This window comes from Drosophila albomicans, chromosome X, assembly GCF_009650485.2.
Source record: "Drosophila albomicans strain 15112-1751.03 chromosome X, ASM965048v2, whole genome shotgun sequence".
NCBI lineage: Eukaryota > Metazoa > Arthropoda > Insecta > Diptera > Drosophilidae > Drosophila > Drosophila albomicans.
Genome location: NC_047627.2, coordinates 29,845,759 through 29,864,550, shown reverse-complemented (window position 1 = coordinate 29,864,550; position 18,792 = coordinate 29,845,759). Strand labels below are relative to the sequence as shown.

At 37.5% G+C, this 18,792-nt stretch overlaps 1 protein-coding gene across 1 annotated transcript in view; it reads right to left on the bottom strand.

Moving 5' to 3' along the window:
- The window catches only part of LOC117578311 (dorsal-ventral patterning protein Sog), a 46,333-nt gene extending 38,990 nt beyond the window's left edge, over positions 1–7,343 (bottom strand). The window contains exon 1 of the mRNA XM_034263759.2: positions 7,058–7,343. The gene's annotated coding sequence lies outside the window, so the exon portion shown is untranslated. The remainder of the gene's footprint in view (positions 1–7,057) is intronic.
- Between the last annotated feature and the right edge of the window lie 11,449 nt (positions 7,344–18,792).

The window sequence follows — 18,792 nt, the reverse complement described above, 5'->3', positions numbered from 1 at the left end:
AAAATGCTTTTTCCTTTGATTTATGTACTTTTAGCGATCGACGTCGACGTCGAAGTCGACGTCAGCGTTGACAGCGCTGTAGCAGCACATACACACATACATACAGACACACAGCGCTGACTGAATTTGATTCGTGTTGCACTTGCAGCAGCATCTTGCGGCAACTTCCATGCAAATTAGCCGCAAGATTGTTTCACTTAAACTCTCTCTCTCTCTCTTGCTCTCTCTCTCTATCTCTCTCTCTTTCTGTCTCTCTTTCTGTTTCTCATTCTGTCTCTCTCTCACTGACTCTTAAAGAACTTCTCGACTTGTGATATTAGCATAGGAACAATCAGGAAGCAGCGAGTCTTTTAGTTTTTTTCTTTATCTATTCTTTGTTGGAGTACTATATAATTTTTACTTAGTTCTAAAAGTTCGCAAAGATTGTAAGAAAAATATAGGAAATTACAGGTCTTCAATTAATTTTCTTATATATGAAAGACTTGATTAAAAAGTTGGAAGAATATAGTCGAAGTAAGTTTTGTATTTCAAAAAGAAAATTGGAAATTAAGTAATAGAAGTTGGAAGAAAGTAGCAACAAGAAATATTTTGGCATTTAACTAATTTCGTTTTTATTTTAATTTGTGTAGAGATAGATTTGAAAAAGTGTAAGAGGCTAGAAAAGTAAGTAAATTTTGCTTTGACTGACAATTTGGTATATTTTGTACTGCTATATTTGGTGTATTTTGTATAGTCTTTGGTATATTGTAGCATTTTTGGCATATTAATTCAGTATATTTTGGAATGTAGTTTATATTTTGTATTGTACCACGTATTTTTGTATTTTTGTCGGTATATTAATTAGGTATATCTGGTATGGTTTCATTAAAAACAATTAGATACTGAAAATCTGGTATATTTTAAATGTGCTACTGTATTGATATACCAAGTATAGTCTTTTGTATATTTTAGTAGCTTAATATATAATATTAATGCTAACAACTGAGTTCTAAAAGTTAGTTAGGATGAAAGAAATGTAGCGCAATGCTTGATGTCTAATTTTTCTTCGTTTAGTCTAAGAAGGGAGAATACCAAATTTCGTAATGATATCATTCCAAACAACTGAGTTCCGATAGTTAGTTGGGATTGAAAAGAAATATAACAAATGCTTTATAGCTGATACTTCTTCTTTTAGTCTAGGAAAAGGGAATGCGAAATTTCGTAATGATATCATTGCAAACAACTGAGTTCCGATGGTTAGTTAGGATTGAATAGAAGTTGCACAAATGCTTGATGGCTGATATATCTTCTTTTAGTCTAGGAAAAGGGAATACCAAATTTCGTAATGATATCATTCCAAACAACTGAGTTCCGATGGTTAGTTAGGATTGAAAATAAGTTTGTATATTTTAGTAGCTTTCTTATTTGTTCTACGTTGTAGTAATTTTCTTTTTTAATAAGAAATGAAATGAAATGATTTAAGAAAAGGGGTAACTTAATCTCTGAGATAACTTTTTTTTCTATACTATATAACATTGAAAATTACTATAATATTACTATTACACAGTCATACACAAATTGAACTCATAGTAATTCCTTTGTCTGAACAGACAACAAAAAACAATTGAGAGACAAGTTTTTGGGAAAGCACTTGAGACTTGAGATATTGAGAGATCGATGGAAAAACTGCTTCCAGTTGAGTGCAATTGTATTTTTGTTGAATGAATGCACGAGTGTAACTGATCTAACATATATATATATATATATGTATATAAGTATATGTATATAACATTTTCATAGACGATTTATTTCCCATTACGAATCCTGATCAGAATTAATAACTGCATAAAGCTTTGCACTCTACGACTAAATAAATTGCATATATATAAAGTGCATATATAGATTAGTTGCTTATCGATGTTGGGTCTGTTGTCCAAGTTAAGACTTTAATGTGTTTACACCGAATTGACGACGGTAGCAAAATCGACGACGACGACGACATCGAATTGATCGTTAGTCTAAGAATTATATCATCGCTATTATTGCGTTGATTGATTATTGTTCAGTTGCAGTTATAGTTGTTGTTGTTGTTGTTGTTGATGTAATTGCTTGGCCCAGAATGTGTGTGTGTGCGCGCTAACTAATTGGGTTGACTGATAACTGGAACATTCGATGCAGTTTGCCGCCACATTTTGCACTGACGTTGCGCATACGACGCGTAATCCGAGACACCGAGACCCGAGACTGCGACTGCAACTGCAACTGCGACTGAGATATGTATATGTATGCTATATAGCCAACGAAACGAACGGTAGCTGGCAGCGTGTCTTGGCTTTTTGACGCACCGACAACCGCAGCGATCGACGGAGACTTCGACATCGACATCGACATCGACTGACAATCAGGTAAACCAAGATGTTGCTCGAGACAATTTTCACTACCTTGCTCCATCTCTCTCTCTCTCTCTTTCTCTTTCTCTCCTTCTCTCTTTCTCTATCTCTCTGCCTATCTATCGACCTTTTTAAATACTTTATGTGTGGATTTTTGTATCTGTTTTCGCTGTTTTCCTTCACGATTCGTTTCCCTTAAATTTGTGATTCAATCCAATTATTAATTTGCAAGAATCATTTATATCGTGTCTGAGGCTAACACATATTTGAGTATTTGAATATATAAATATTTGTTTAGATATATTTTTAATCATATCCATATGTTAGATATTCTCAAATGTGTGGATGAATTTGCAGTTTTATCACATATTTCGGTATAAATTGTAAATGTTAAAATCTTTAACTATCTACCCCGAAGTATCTGTATCTAAAAATCTAGATTGAAAAGAAGATTGCAATTTTGATTTAAGATTTTTTTGAAATAATAATTTTTGGGATAAACAAATTTTTAAAATTTTGTATGCTAAATTTGCATTTTATAGTGAAATACATTTAATTTGAAGATCAAATCTTGTTTTAAGAATGATTTAGTCTAGATTGAACAGAAGAATACAAATCTTGATTTAAGAATTCTTTGATCTTGAACAAAATCTTTAAATAATATTTTCAGGTTGAAAAATACTAAATCATGATTTGGTTATTCAATCATCGTTTTTAGATAAATAAATTTTTTTTAATATGGAAAAGATTTCAAGCTCAAGAATTTGTTTAGGTGATTCTTAAAATTTTGGTATTACTTTCCTTTTCAATTAGATTTTGTAATCTTGATTTAAGAATAATTTAGGAATGATTCAATTTTGACATCAAGCTTTTAATCTTGATTTTAGCACGTTCTTTTCTAATTTTCTCAAAAGTTTTTTGCATCTTTATTTTCAATTCTAGCTACATTTTGCATCTATCTATCTTTTGTATCTTTGAGTGTATTTCTATATTTGAATTCATCTTAATTTCTATTTGCTTGCATCCGCATTTGCGGTAGGCTCAAATGTATCTATCTATCTATCTTTTTTTGCCGCTGCTGCTGTCGTTTTCGTTGTCACATTGATCATTGACCGTTGATCGTCGACGCAACGTTTGTAACTGCTGTCAATCATAAATTAGATGCCAATCAAAGTAAATCACAAAAAATTGTGTCTGATTTAAATGGCAAAAGGCAGCAAAAGTTTAAACTGAACTGCATTGCACATGTGTTTCTCATTCATATTGAAAGCAAATTGTTTATTCATCTTTAGTTTCCTCGAATTCTTAGCAGAAGAATTTTCTTAAAAATCTTTAAGGATTAATCTACACGCTAGATATTAATCACAAATTTTCTACACTTTTATTTTCAGGTTTCAGCTTGTGTCACTTTTTTTGGGTAAGCGAAATTCTTTATTATTTTATGACTTAGTAACAACTTAATCACAGCTGCGGTTCTGACTCAGCACCCCCTCCCCTCTGTCCCTCTGCCCCTGCCCGCCCTTCTCCCATCGCTGGTTACGCTGTTTTTTATCTACAGAGCGCGCGCCTGATATTAAGTATACGTCATGTGTGCGTTTGAAAAGTGATTAAGGTTGGGAAAGTTTAAAGTGGAATCAAGACAGTCAACGAATTGAGTTGTATGAATATTTATGCGATTATTTCGCCAATTTACCGTCTGACAACTGGCTGACAACGACCGTTAAAGCCAGCGTCTGATCCAATCCCATAGATCACAGTTCGCAATTGATCGACCGATCGATCGAACGAATCGAACGCTTGCACAGTGGGGCCAAATTGCATAAATTAAACCATTTTTACTGTGTGACAGTATGGATCATTGATCATCATCATCTTCATCTTCATCATGATCATCACTCGAGTGTAATTCGAGCTCATGAATATGGAAGACTCCAGAACTAGATTGAAGCATTTTGATGGTAGACTCTCAACGCTGCTTCTCTTTGACGATGATTCATTGTGGGAAAATCATTAGAAAACAAAAGTGCTGGGCAATCAATCATCCAATTTTTTATGGATGGGGGTTTTACCAAAAAAAAAAGAGAACGAAATACATGTCTCCCCAGCTTTAAACTACCCTGCATTCAATTTGATATTTCTGTCTTTTACAAATGTGTTTCATTTTCATTGTTCCACACTTGTTAAGTTTTGAAGTTGTGTTTTATTTCGATTGTTTCTTATTCTTCAAAGTGCAACGCTTTGAACTTTAAGTGCTTTATAGATTTTATAGTGTTTCATTTTCGTTTCATTCCAATGCCAATGTTTCACATTCGGAAATATGTTTCATTTCTGAATTTTGAAAGCTTATTTGTGTTTCATTTTCGTTTCATTCCAATCTATTCTCGAATATCAGTATCTTTTAGTTTGTTTTGTTCCAATTCCAAATTGTTCCATTCCCATCGTTTCTCTAGAATAAAAAACTATTCCATTTCCCTGCCACATTTCACTTATTTTCCATCTCTTTCAACTTGATTGGATTTGCTAGCTAATGTTCCACTTCCACTGTTTCATTTCGTTGGCATTTGCTAAGGTCGACTTTTAAAGTGCATTCATTTAAAAAACAAATGGCAAACAGCAACTACAACAACAACAACTACAACTACAGCGAAATACCCAAAGAATGTGTTTGGAGGCAGAGCAAAAAGCAAAAAAAAAAAAAAAAAAACATACACAGAAGCAGAAAAAAACGAAAAAATAGCAAAAGCTGCGTCATCACAGCGCCAGCAATTTATGTGCTTATTTAATGCCAACGTCGCCGGCTGTCCACCCCGCCCCCTTCACACGCCCCCTTCTCAACCGTCCGCCCTCCGCTGCTGTTGCCAGCCAGCCAGTTAGCCCAGCAACCCCCGCCTCTCTATTCGATGTCGATGTCGCCACCGCCACCGCCTGCCACGCCCTTCTGCTGTGCTGTGCTGTGATCACCGTTCAGCGATCAGTGATCGCTCCATGCTGTAAGTCACACCAATTGCTAATGCCCGACGCGATCCGAGCAGCCATTGAATTGTAAATTGTAAATTGTGCTTTTTTTTTTTTTTTTTTTGCTCCAACAACATTTCATCATGCCACAGAGATTCGATGGCATCTACAAAAACAAAACAAAAAACTAAAACGATCAATCGATCGATTGATTTTTCTACTTTTTTTTCACTGTACATAATTTTGTTTCTTCTTTATTTTGTTTTTTGGGTCGCCCTTCAGTCTAAACATAGTAATAAAAGCCAACTTCATTGCCAGATAATTGGCATTTTTCCTTTCTTTGATTTCGCTTTTTTTTTTTTTTTTTGGGGTGTGTGTCTTGGCTAAGTGCTATGATGGGGCCTTGGCTCTGTGGCTCTGATATCACAGCATTCCTGCGGCCCAAGAACCGAAAAAAAAACCAACACGAAATGGTGACTAGTGTATGCACTTTCTATTTCATTAAGGAATTGTATGTTGTAAAGGATTCATATTCAGATTCATAATTGATTCGAAGAATGTCATATCATATGATCATATCATTTCTCAGCTAACTAGCTAAAGTTGTCAACTGATTTCACTATATATCGTAAGAACTAATTATGCCAAGTTTCATGTTCTTAACTAATCCACAAGTCGAGTTCACTTGGACAGTTGAACCAAGCATAGTTTTAATACTAAAGTTGTCAACTGATTTCAATATATATCGTTAAAAATAATTGTAAGAACTAATCATGCCAAGTTTCATGTTCGTAACTACTCCACAAGTCGAGTTCACTTGGTCAGTTGTACCGAGCAACTAAAGTTGTCAACTAATTTCACTATATATCGTTAGATATAATCGTAAGAACCAAATATGCCAAGTTTCATGTTCGTAACTAATCCAAAAGTCGAGTTCCCTTGGACAGTTGTACCAAGCAACTAAAGTTGTCAACTGATTTCACTATATACCGTTAAATACAATCATAAGAACTAACCATGCCAAGCTTCATGTTCGTAACTAATCCAAAAGTCGAGTTCACTTGGTCAGTTGTACCGAGCATAGTTTTACAAATAAAGTTGTCAACTAATTTCACTATACATCGTTAAATATAATCGTAAGAACTAACCATGACAAGTTTCATGTTCTTAACTACTCCACAAGTCGAGTTCACTTGGTCAGTTGTACCGAGCACAGTTTTACAACTAAAGTTGTCAACTGATTTCAATATATATCGTTAAATACAATCAAAAGAACTAACTATGCCAAGTTTCATGTTCGTAACTACTCCACAAGTCAAGTTCCCTTGGACAGTTGTGCAGAGTATTGTTGAGAGAAGTGCACAAAATACACTGAGCACATTAATAACTCGATCAAATTAGCTGGGAATGTGCTCTAAGACATGATGGGACCATATAGAAAGAGATATGTATGTAGAATATGCTTAAGTTGAAACGATTTATGTGAATTTTGATTAGTTGGCATCGACGTCGGCGATTAGCATACCTTAAATACTTAGCGAGGGGCTTAACGACAACATTTCAATTGGCGGCTAAAGTGCAGGCGAGTGAGTGAGTGAGTGAGGTTGCCCCTTACTTATGCTATCAATCTTTTATCGAATATATATACTATATAGATCGTGGAGTCTCTCTTAAGCTATCGATTATACACATAGATCGTGGTTTCAAATAATTATTAATTATACACTTCGCACTTGGAGAAAATGTTGCCCGTGTTTTCCTTTTTTCTTGTGTTGCAGGACACAATGCTGGACATTCGGATCGTGTGTCTCGTGTTTCGCGCGTTTTCTTTTTCTTTTTGTGTTTTCGTTTTTTTCGGTTCGTGGGGGGGTGGGTTTGTCTCTTCTTCTTCTTGCTCTTCTGCTGCTGTTATTTTTCTGTTTCGTTCTTTTTCGCTCGCTGCGTTTTGCGTCGTTTTTATTTTTTTTTTTTTGGTGTCGCGCGCGCGTTCGTCTTTCGTCTTTCCCAGCGGCGTTCGCGATCTTGGACAAACTGATGTTAGATTAAAAGCGTCGTCGCCGTCGCTGTCGCTCTGCTGGCGTTCGCTGCTTTGTCAGCTTTGCTCTCTCCCCAAAACTCTCTCGCTCTCTCTCTCTCACTCTCTGTCTATTGCTCTATCAAATTTTGCGCTCTTTTTTTTGCTTTGCTTTTTTGTTTTATACATTTCGCTATGTGACAATCGCAAAATAGACAACGACCGACAGCTGCGCTGCTTGACACTGACGACGACGACGACGACGCTGGCGTCGCTGCCGACGTCGACGTCAACGCTGACGTTGACGTTCTTTTGTTGTGGAACTTTTGTTGTATTCGGTTTTTGCTTTTTATTTGGTTTACTGGATTAGTTTGTTGTTGCTCTTTGGCTTATTGTGGATTTTAATTTCATTTGTCGCTTTTTCAGCTACCACATAACGTGTATTTTGTTGTATTTTGTTTGCTTCGCTTCGTCTTTGGCCATTAAACCCCGTTCGACCCACCCAACCAAGTCAACCCCAACCTTGCCGCTCTCACCTGAGACACCCGCGCACTTCGATTAATCCATCGATCGACGATCGATCGTCGCTGCCTCGGGCGCTGATCAATGAAGCGTGCTCTGCTGCTGTCGTAGCGTTCAACGTTCAACAAAGCTAAAACACAAAACCCAGCCCGCGTCCAATTCTAATTTCAATTCCACGCCCCAATCCCCAACGCAGCAACTCGATACTAACCTACGACAGGCAGCGTCGCATTGGCGCACGCGGCGTATGCGCAATGTTTCTTACATTGAAATTCGAATCGCTGCAAAAACAATGCGCACCAAAATACCCTATGAAACGAAAAGGGGTAGAAAAAGAGTTTGACGGTCTCTCAAAAAATATTTCTATTTACAATTGTAATAAATATTTAGCGATCTAAAATATTAAGGGGCATTATGTTTATTTTCTGAGAAGAAGCAATTGATTTACAGTTACTGCATTAAAGATAATGTAACTAATAGCTTATCAGCGTTTTATAGTAAATTTTTTTGTGCTGAACTGAATTTTATTGAAATTCAATTCATTAGTAAACTTTGTTTTTTCTTGAAATTCGTTGAAAAGCTTTTATAACATTTTCCGGAAATGTAATGAAATATTATTTTAAACATTAAATAATTCAACAATATTAAATATTTTATTTATTTCATTTGAAAATGGGATCAAATCTATAAACACACAATATATACATACATATTTCATGTAATGTAAACTATTGAATGCACTTTATCAAAATATTAAATAAACTATTTCAAGTGATGTATTTCTAAAATTCAGTATATTAATATACTGCAGTGTACAAATATATACACATATATTTTTCACCCATTTTTCAATGGAATAAAATATATAAATGTATAATACGAGTTGTCGGGAGCAGCAGACAGCGCATGTTAATGCAATGCTGTGACAGCGTCTGCCAGCAGCGCTGCATCTGCCGGCAGCGCTGTATGCTCTCTGTTAGCGATCGCTTGCAGTTCGATCGGCTAATTGTTTGTTACTCTTGGTTTGACTATTGAATTGTAAACTCTGTTGTAATCGTGTCGGTGGCGAAGCTTGAAAGTGTTCAAGTCACAGCCAAATAATCCAAAGTGGTGGTTACATATACGAACATATGTGCCATTTAATAAACATTTAATTTGAATTCGCGTGTTTTATTTATAAACAATAGACGTGCGAATAAAAGCTACTAAAAAAGCTTAGTAGCTCAACATTTGGAGGCCCCGGCGAGATACATACTCTCGCTAAGTGTTGTGAATGCAATTGATTTGCATAGATAATTAGTGAAGTGATTAATAAACCATAACAATCAGTGAAACATTAAACATTAAAGTGCAAAGTGCTCGAGAGTGCAAAGAGAGATATATATATGTACATATGCATATATATTTAACAAGCGGTGCATTTCTATTCTTGCATTCTCCGTTGTTTGCGCATGTTCGCCGCTGCTTCGTTGCTTACACACCTTCTCCGCTCTCCGTCGCTTGTCTATGCTCTCCGCTACTCCGCTGTCGCAGCTACGTGCATTGCCCTTCAATCTTGCTGCTCTCTCTTATGCTCTCGGGTTGTGTGATTTAAATCAGCTAATCAACTGATTAACTTTGAACTGCTGCTGTGCGTAAGCAACTCGCGAGCGTTTGTGATCGCGGTTTTGACGCGGTTTCCGTGGTGCGCTTCACTTTAAGCTGCTGCTGTGCTTAAGCAACTAGCGCGCGTCTGTGATCGCGAGTTTGACGCGTTTTGTCTTGCTTTGAACTGCTGCTGTGCTTAAGCAAACCGCGCGCGTTTGTAGTCGCGATTTGATGCGTTTTTCTTGCTGCGCTGCACAGTAAATTTGATACACAAAGTGAGCAATTGCCAGTTAGCACAAGTGCGGTTAACGGCTAAAAATGGAAAACTCGATAAACGAGCAAGCGACTACTGTCGAAAATCGCGCGCGGTTTTTCAAGCGGAAGGTTTTATCGCTTTATGATAGCCTTGTGAGACTCGATGCGTCACTTTCTGAAGTTAAGCTAGCTGCGTTTAATTCATCTGAATTAGCAGTACGGTTGGAGCTATTAGAACGTGCTCAAGCTTCATTTGACTTAGCTCAGAATGCTCTAGAGGAGATCGACTATAATGAGATCGGTAGTGAAACGCGGGACAATTTCGATGAGCGTTTTCTTGAAGTGAAATCGCGTGTTCGAGCGCAATTTGACAGTCGTGAACGCCAATTGATTCGGTCGTCCACACTGCGGCGTGATGAGACAATCGATCCTTCGGCTAATGGCCTCAGTGCCCGCGCTAACAGACGTCGTCTTCCCGAGCTCAAACTTCCCACGTTCGGTGGAGGCTACACGGAATACGCGAGTTTTTGGTCAATGTTCGAGTCTGTCATTGACAAGGATAATGAACTAGATGATGTTGAAAAGTTTCAGCATCTATTGTCGTGTTTAACTGGTCCAGCGTTGGATGCAGTTAGATCGTTGGAGATATCGAGGCCCAATTATCGTGTGGCTCTGGAGATATTGGATAATCGGTTCAACAACAACCGACTTGTGTTCCAGTCGCACATCAAGGATCTGTTGGGTACCAAGAAGGTGGAGGCAGGAGCATCCGTGGCCACTAAACTTCGTGAGTTTAGTGATAAGGTAAATGTTCACATGGGGGCATTAAGGACTCTGGGCCGTCCAGAGGATATTGCAAATAGCATTCTTATTTACGTGCTGCTGCAAAAGCTGGATGTGGAAACCCAGGCGGCGTGGGAGGATAGCAGGGCATTGGACAATCCTGCCGCCGATAAAGTGCCGACTGATACTGAGTTTTTCACGTTTCTGGACGAAAGATGTCGGAAGCTGGAAAGTCTGCAGTACGCTATGGTCATTCACTCAGCAGGCTCACAGTTGGGAAGGAACTTTAGCCATAACGGCAGCAGGAAGGCGTTTGTGGCCCAAGCTAGCTCCAGCAGAGCAAATGTTTGTGTGTTTTGTGACGCGCCTGGTCACGGCATATATTCCTGCCCCATCTTCGCAAATTTGTCTCCCTTCTTGAGACAGAGAGAAGTGAAGAAGCTCGCTCTCTGCTTTAACTGTCTAAAGAAAGGACACCAAACTCGATCCTGCACATCTGGCGCTTGCCGTAACTGTGGTGGGCGGCATCATTCTTTGCTACATTTTGAGACATCGCAACGAGCCTCGTCAGCTGATGCGTCTGCCGCTTTACAGCCTCAAGCGTCCACCTCTCTTGCTGCTCAATGTCTTCGTTCTGATGCTGCACTCTTGGGTACTGTTGGTGTTTTGCTTAAGAGTCGTGCTGGGTCGTTCATTCATTGTCGTGCTCTGATGGATTCTGGTTCGCAAATCCACATGATGACGTCCCATTTAGCCCAACAGTTGCAATTAAAACGGACGCGATCAGATGCTACGGTTTCTGGCCTCGGGGACACAGACGTTTCTGTTGAAGGATGCACAGTCAATGTTTGTATGCGTTCTTGCATCTCCGACTATTCTGTCAATCTTCAAGCTGTTGTGACGTCTACAATCACTAACAGCCATCCGAATTTTGACATTGACATCGACGGTTGGGCGATTCCATCTAACATTCCGTTAGCTGATCCAGCCTTCAATTGTCCGCAGCGCGTGGACCTGCTGATTGGTGCAAGTCTATTCTACGGTTTGTTATGTGACGGACAGATTGACCTTGGAGATGGATTGCCTATCCTTCAGAAGACCCGCCTTGGTTGGATCGTTGCTGGTGGTGGAGACAGCAGACAGCAGACAGCATTGATGGCAGCGGAAAAGGTTTCTGATGATAGTGACGAACAGCAGCAATGCCAACGGATGGGAGTCGCCAATGGTGTACAGTGCATGTCCAAGCAGATGGACAAGTTGAGCTGTCAGGAGAAGTCACAGACAACGCTTGCCGAGACAAATGCCGTGCTGCAGCAGATGCAGCGCAGTTACGAAGAGCTGCAACAGCAGTTGCACGACAGCGATGTGGAATGGACGCAGCGTCAGCAGGAGTTGGAGCATCATTTGCGTCACAAGCAGGATCAGCTGAATGCCGCCGAGCAGCAAGTGCTGCAGCTGCAGACACGCATTCGCGATCAGGAAGCGCAGGAGCGGATAAAGGAGCTGGGCAAGGAACTGCAAGCGCTGCGCACCAGCACCGAGATGAAGGAGCGTGATCTGCGCGATCGTCTGGCGTTGTTTCAGGATGAGGTCAGCGCGATGCGCACTTCGTCGCAGCTTCGCAGTCCCAGCAACCACAGCAATAGCAATGGCAACCACAGCAACCGTCTCAACGATAGCAGCGGTGAGCTGTGCCGTCTGACCAACGATATGGAGAGTTTGCGCTGTGTGCTGAAGCTGAAACAGGCCGAGATCCCGACGCTGTCCAAGCAGAACGCAGAGCTGCAGCGTGAGAACGACGAGCAACGCAGTTTGAGCAATCGTGTCACTCTGTTGCACCATCTGTATCGCTCTGTTAATCGCTTCGTTCTCAATTACGATGAGCTTCGCCCGTTGATTTGCCAAATAGCGGCAATACTTAATAATCGTTCATTGCTATCAGTTTCAGAGGATCCTGACGATTTTGATGCGCTAACTTCCGCTCATCTACTGCTTGGTGGTCCTTCAACCGTGATTCTTGAGCCCGACCTAACTATGCTGGACTACAATCGGTTGGATGGTTGGCAGCGTGTCACTCAGCTGCAGCAGGTCTTTTGGACTAGATGGCGGGAGGAGTATCTGACTCTTCTCCAGAAAAGATCCAAGTGGCGCACTCCTGATCGTCGTCTCCAAGTCAACGACTTGGTCTTGGTGAAGGACGAAAATTTGCCTCCTCTTCGGTGGCCGTTAGCCCGTGTCATGGCGCTCATCCCTGGCAAGGACGACGAGTGTCGAGTTGCCGAGTTAAAGACGACGTGTGGCAGCACCCGGAGAACCATAAACAAACTCTGTCCACTGCCCCTGAAAGATGATGTTGAAAGATAGGCTTTCAACGGCGGGAGTATGTCGGGAGCAGCAGACAGCGCATGTTAATGCAATGCTGTGACAGCGTCTGCCAGCAGCGCTGCATCTGCCGGCAGCGCTGTATGCTCTCTGTTAGCGATCGCTTGCAGTTCGATCGGCTAATTGTTTGTTACTCTTGGTTTGACTATTGAATTGTAAACTCTGTTGTAATCGTGTCGGTGGCGAAGCTTGAAAGTGTTCAAGTCACAGCCAAATAATCCAAAGTGGTGGTTACATATACGAACATATGTGCCATTTAATAAACATTTAATTTGAATTCGCGTGTTTTATTTATAAACAATAGACGTGCGAATAAAAGCTACTAAAAAAGCTTAGTAGCTCAACACGAGTATATGTGTAATACATTTATATATTTCAGTATATTAATATACTGAATAATATATGCATATACATCACTTAAAATAGAAAAATATATAAATACATTTATATACTTCAGTAGATTGATAGACTAAGTAATCACTTCAAATATAAAAATATATATACATTTGTATATTTTAGTATATTAATATATAATAATAATAATAGGTAGACATCAGTAGATTAATATACTAAATACTCGCTTGAAATGGAAATATGTATATACATTTGTATATTTGAGTATATTAATATACTGAATAATGTGGAAACAACATTTGAAATAGTCTATTTGATATTTTGATAAAGTGCATTCCTTAGTTAAATATTTCAACATTTTATTTTATATATAATATATTTTATTATATATATGTTAATATATAGTATTTTGATAGACCGAAATTGAAACCAAATTCCTGTGAAAGACGCTGTTTAATTTTGAGAAATCACATTAAGTATGTTCGTTTGCTATTAAACCCAAGCTCAACTTATCACAGGGTATCACAATGTCGAGCAAACATTTCCCAGCTAAGTAGCAAAGTCTTTTGAAAGTCTCACGGTAAACAAATGAAACTGTTAATCTTAATGTCATAAGGTGCCACATAGTTGAGCAGTCATTTATTGTGCACAAATATTTCAAAGACAAACATTTATGTTTCTTTTTTTTTTTTTTTTGGTGGGGTGGAGCTTTTAGACTAGAGATAAACGAAATTCTTGAGATTAAAACAAAGTCATGCAGTCACTTTTCTTGTAGACACTAAAAGAGATACAAAACCAAAGTGATTTTTCGAAAAGAAGTCTAAAAAGTTTGTTAGAATTAAATTTCAGTTCGAAGAGAATCTGAACGTAGAGATTGAATTTTGTAGGATATGTTTAAATAGAGCAATCCATTGATCAGTTTCGAGGAGCATTTTGTAGTTTAAAGAATCCGAAAGTTGAGGTGGAATTTTGTAGAATATCTACAAGAAGATTCAAGTTGATCAGTTTCAAGAACAGACTGAAAGTTGAGATGAAATATGTAGAAAATCTTTAAGTGAAGCAATCCATTGATTAGTTTTTAAGAGAATCTGAAAGTTTAAATGGAATTTTGTGAGATATGTTCAAGTCGAGCAATCAATTGAACAGTTTCGATGAGAATTTTGAATTTGCTAGAATTAAATTTAATTTCGAGGAGAATCTAAAAGTTCAGATGGAATTTTGGCGAATATCTTTAAGTGAAGAATCTTAAAGTTGAGATCAAATTTTGTAGGATATCTTCAAGTCGAGCAATCAATTGAAAACTTTTGATGAGAATTTTGGAGTGTGCTAGAATTAAATTTCATTTCGAGGAATATCTGAAAGTTGAGATGAAATTTGTTGGACATTTATAAGTGAAGCAATCCATTGATCAGTTTCGAGAGTATCTGAAAGCGCAGATTGAATTTTGTAGGATATCTTCAAGTGTATCAATCCATTAATTAGTTTCAACGAGAATCTGTAAATCGAGATAAAAATATATTGTAGGATATCTTGAAGTAGAGCCATTCATTGACTATTGCAAATTGCACAAATATGTTTTTGATTTTTGGCCAAAAATATGCGGCGATATTTTTGGAATGTTGTGCCCCAAACTTAACCACAAACTGATGATATGTGTGTGTGTGTGTGTGTGTGTGTGTGTGTGAGAATTGCAGCTGCTGACGTCATTTGGCGAGAAATGCTGGAGATGCCATCACAATGATCCATCATCGTCAGCCTCTTCTCATCCTCATTTCTCCGTCTCCATCTCCGTCTCCGTCTCTGTCTCTTTCTCGTTCTCATCACGAGTCGCGTTCGCTGTTGTTGTTGTTTGCCTAGACAAATTTAGATACCAACCAACCGACTATTGTGAGTAGTTGTGTTGTGTTGTGTTTTGTATACTTAAAGTATAGTCGTAGTCACAGCAACAGCAGCAGCTGATATGCAAGTGCATACTACGTCTATTTAGAATGTATTATGCATTTCGAGACTGCCAGCTAAAAATAGTCGTAAAACATTTGTGTGCATGGAATGTGTCTCGTGGTAGAGAGAGAGAGACGTTGAGTGCTCGCCCAGCGAACCAACTATTTACCTAGCCTAAGCACTCACTTACTCACATACACTCATACTCATACTCATAGTCATACACTCACACTCATTGTCGTTGTCATACTTCTAATCTGGTTTCCCTTTCAATTCATATTCCGTCACGATCCGGCGTCTACTACTCAGACATCGCTTTCAATATGCTTAGTCGAGTCAGTCAGCAAATTGTAATTGCAACTGCAACTGCAACTCCAGCAGCAGCAGCAGCAGCATCTACTCCAACTCAAGAGTGTTGCAGCCAAGTGGCCAACTGCCAATTGATTAGATCACAACAGATCTCAACTGATCTCAACTGAACTGAACTACGTCTAAAGCAGCAGCTGTTTGTTGAGGGTTCGCTTGGGATGATGACGACACTCGCAGACCTTTGTTCCATTTGTAAAGTGTGGTATAAAAATGATTTCTATGCTTTATAAATAAGTTCGATTTTAAATGATCTTTCTTAGTCTTCCTTAATTTGTCTTCCATTATTGACATTTCTCTTCCCATTCGTTCAAGTGTGCAACTTGAATACTGTTCCATTTGACATCCTTCCATTGCGATGACGAGACTCGCAGACCTTTGTTCCATTTGCCATCGTTCCATTAAAAATGTAAAGTGTGTGATATGAAAGTAATTTCACTGCCTCTAAAACATTTTGATTTAAAATGTTCTTTCTTAGTTTTTTGTATTAAATGTCATTTTTGATATTTCTCTTTCCATTCTTCAAAGTTATACAACTCTGTTTCATTTGCTATTGTTCCGTTGAATTTAAAGTGTGATATGAAAGTAATTTGAAGCTTTAAAACAATTTCGATTTTAAATGTTCTTTCTTACTTTTATACTTTCAATTCTTTTTTTGCCATTTCTCTTACCAATCTTCCAATCTGCATATCACTGTTCTATTTGCCATCGTTCCATTAAAAATGTAAAGTGTGGTATAAAAATGATTTCTATGCTTTATAAATAAGTTCGATTTGAAATGATCTTAGTTTTTTTGTTATTATTCCTAATTTTCCATTGTTCCAAATGATACTCGTATTCTTTGTGACTTTGCTTCACATTGCCTTGTTTCAAATTCTTTCATTATTGGCATTTCTCTTCACATTCTTTCAAGTTCTATTTGACATCCTTCCATTAATTGCAAAGTGAGATTTGAAAGTGATTTCAATACTTTTGAATTTCGATTTTAAATGTTCCTTATTAGTTTTGGTTTTGTTTTATTTTGAATGCCAGTCATGACATTTCTTTCCCCATTCTTCAAAGTTATACAACATTATTCCATTAAACACAAAATGTTTTCAAGGCTTTTAAACAATTTCGATTTCAAATATTCTTAATTAGTTTTTTTTTATAATGAATCCCATTTTGGTCAATTTTCTTACCAACCTTCTAACTTGTAAAGCACTATTCTATTTGCCAATATTGTTCCAATAAATGTTATGTGAAAAATGATTTTCTATGTTTGCCATTTCTTTTTCCATTTCATTTGTTTTCGTTCCATTGAAAGTTAAGTAGAGAATTCAAAGTGATTTTAATTTATGTGCTTCTAATATGAGTTTTTCCTTTTTCTTTTAAAACCGTTCGAATTTCTATTTTTTTCTTACTTAAAATCCCATTTTCAGCTTTCTATTGTCATTATTGCAAATTATTCAAACCTGATTCAACTGCTATTGAACATTAAGTAGAGTGTTTCAATTTTTGTGTTTCTTTTTTTAATCTTTGCAGTTTGATTTCAAAATTCTTCACTTACTACTGTATTCATTTAGTCCATTTTAATTACCAAATTGAAGGATTTCATTTCTTTTCATTTAATATCCATTTCTTGGAATGTAAACTTTGATATTCCCTGATTTTACTGCTTCAACTTTCGCTTTGTATCTTTGTGACTTTGCTTTAAATTGTTCCAAATTCCACCATTCCAAGCGGAATGTTTCATTCCTTCCTTCTATTGTTCCATTGTTGTTTCATTCCTTGCTTTGCTTTCACTTGATCATTAAGATTCCGGTGGAAGAGAGCAATCAGAGCAAACAGAATTGTGTTTACCATTTCGTATTCGCAATATTTGTGAAGCATTTAGCGCCTAATCAGCTGCTGCTTAGACTTTTTTTTGTACTCTACATTCATTTCTGTTTGTTTGTAGTTTTTTTTTTTCGGGAATGGCGCACGCGGTCAGCGATCGGTGATCAGCAGCGATCTGCGATCTGCGATTCCAGAATGCCGTGCCAATTAGCGCATTTTGTTGTTGTGGGGGGGATGGGAGAAGAGTTGAATAGAGTCGAAAAGCCAAGCAAGCGAGATAGCGAAGTAAACAAACAAACAAAGAACACGCGATCATAAATATTGCGGCACGTGCATTTGACGCTAGCTGCAAAAATATAACCCTGCTTCCCTTTCCTTCCCTTTGCCAACACTGTGAGTGTTTAGAAGAGATCCCGAGATCGAAATAAATCAGAGCGCTAAGCACATGATGCCAAAAAAACAAAAAACAAAAATAACTAACTCACTAACTTATTGCAATCCAAACAATGAACGCGAATGGACATAATTACCGAGACGACGTTGGCCATATATCTGAAATTAGACACTCGGAAAGAGGGGCAATCGAAATGGCAATGGAAATGGAAAAGGAAATGGGAGTGAAAGTGGAAATGGAAGTGTGAGTGTGAGTGGGATACCGAGATACAATTAGTAACATTCCCATTTCCTGATCATAGATACTTGGGGCTCATTAAATATGTTAAATAGTTTCTATGTGTCCCCAGTTTAATTTGGGCATGAAAGGGTCAATGGGCAATGAGAAACTTCGACAAATAAATGGTATATACAATAAAAGCTATAATGCTTATGACGACATTTAAGAAATACTTTTGTATCGGATAAACACCTACTTACTACAGTTCTTAGTTGCTTTGGCTGTCAATCTAGTATATTTTACACACTATGGTATATTTTGAATATAGAACCATATCGACATACCAAATATAGTCTTCAGTATATTTCAGTTTATTATTTTGACACTCGGAATGTTGTACAATATCAATATAACAAATATGGTTTTTGGTATATTTGTAGTATTTTTGATGTATAGTAATTTTTAGTATATTTTACTCTCTATGGTATAATGTGAATGTGGAAAGAACTATATCTACATACCAAATATAGTCTTCAGTATATTGCAGTATATTATTTTGACACTCTATAACAAATATGGTTTTTGGTATATTTGTAGTATTTTTGATGTATAGTAATTTTTAGTATATTTTACACTCTATGGTATAATGTGAGAGAGAGAATTCAATTTGAAAATGTGCTTACACCCGGTTTAAAGAAAAGTATTATTTATATAGGTTATTATTTATTATTTTATTTTATTCATTTCTATCATATTAATACTTCTCTTTTATTTATTCATTTCGGTTTACACCAACGCGTGAATACAAGAAATTTTGTATTATTTGATTATTT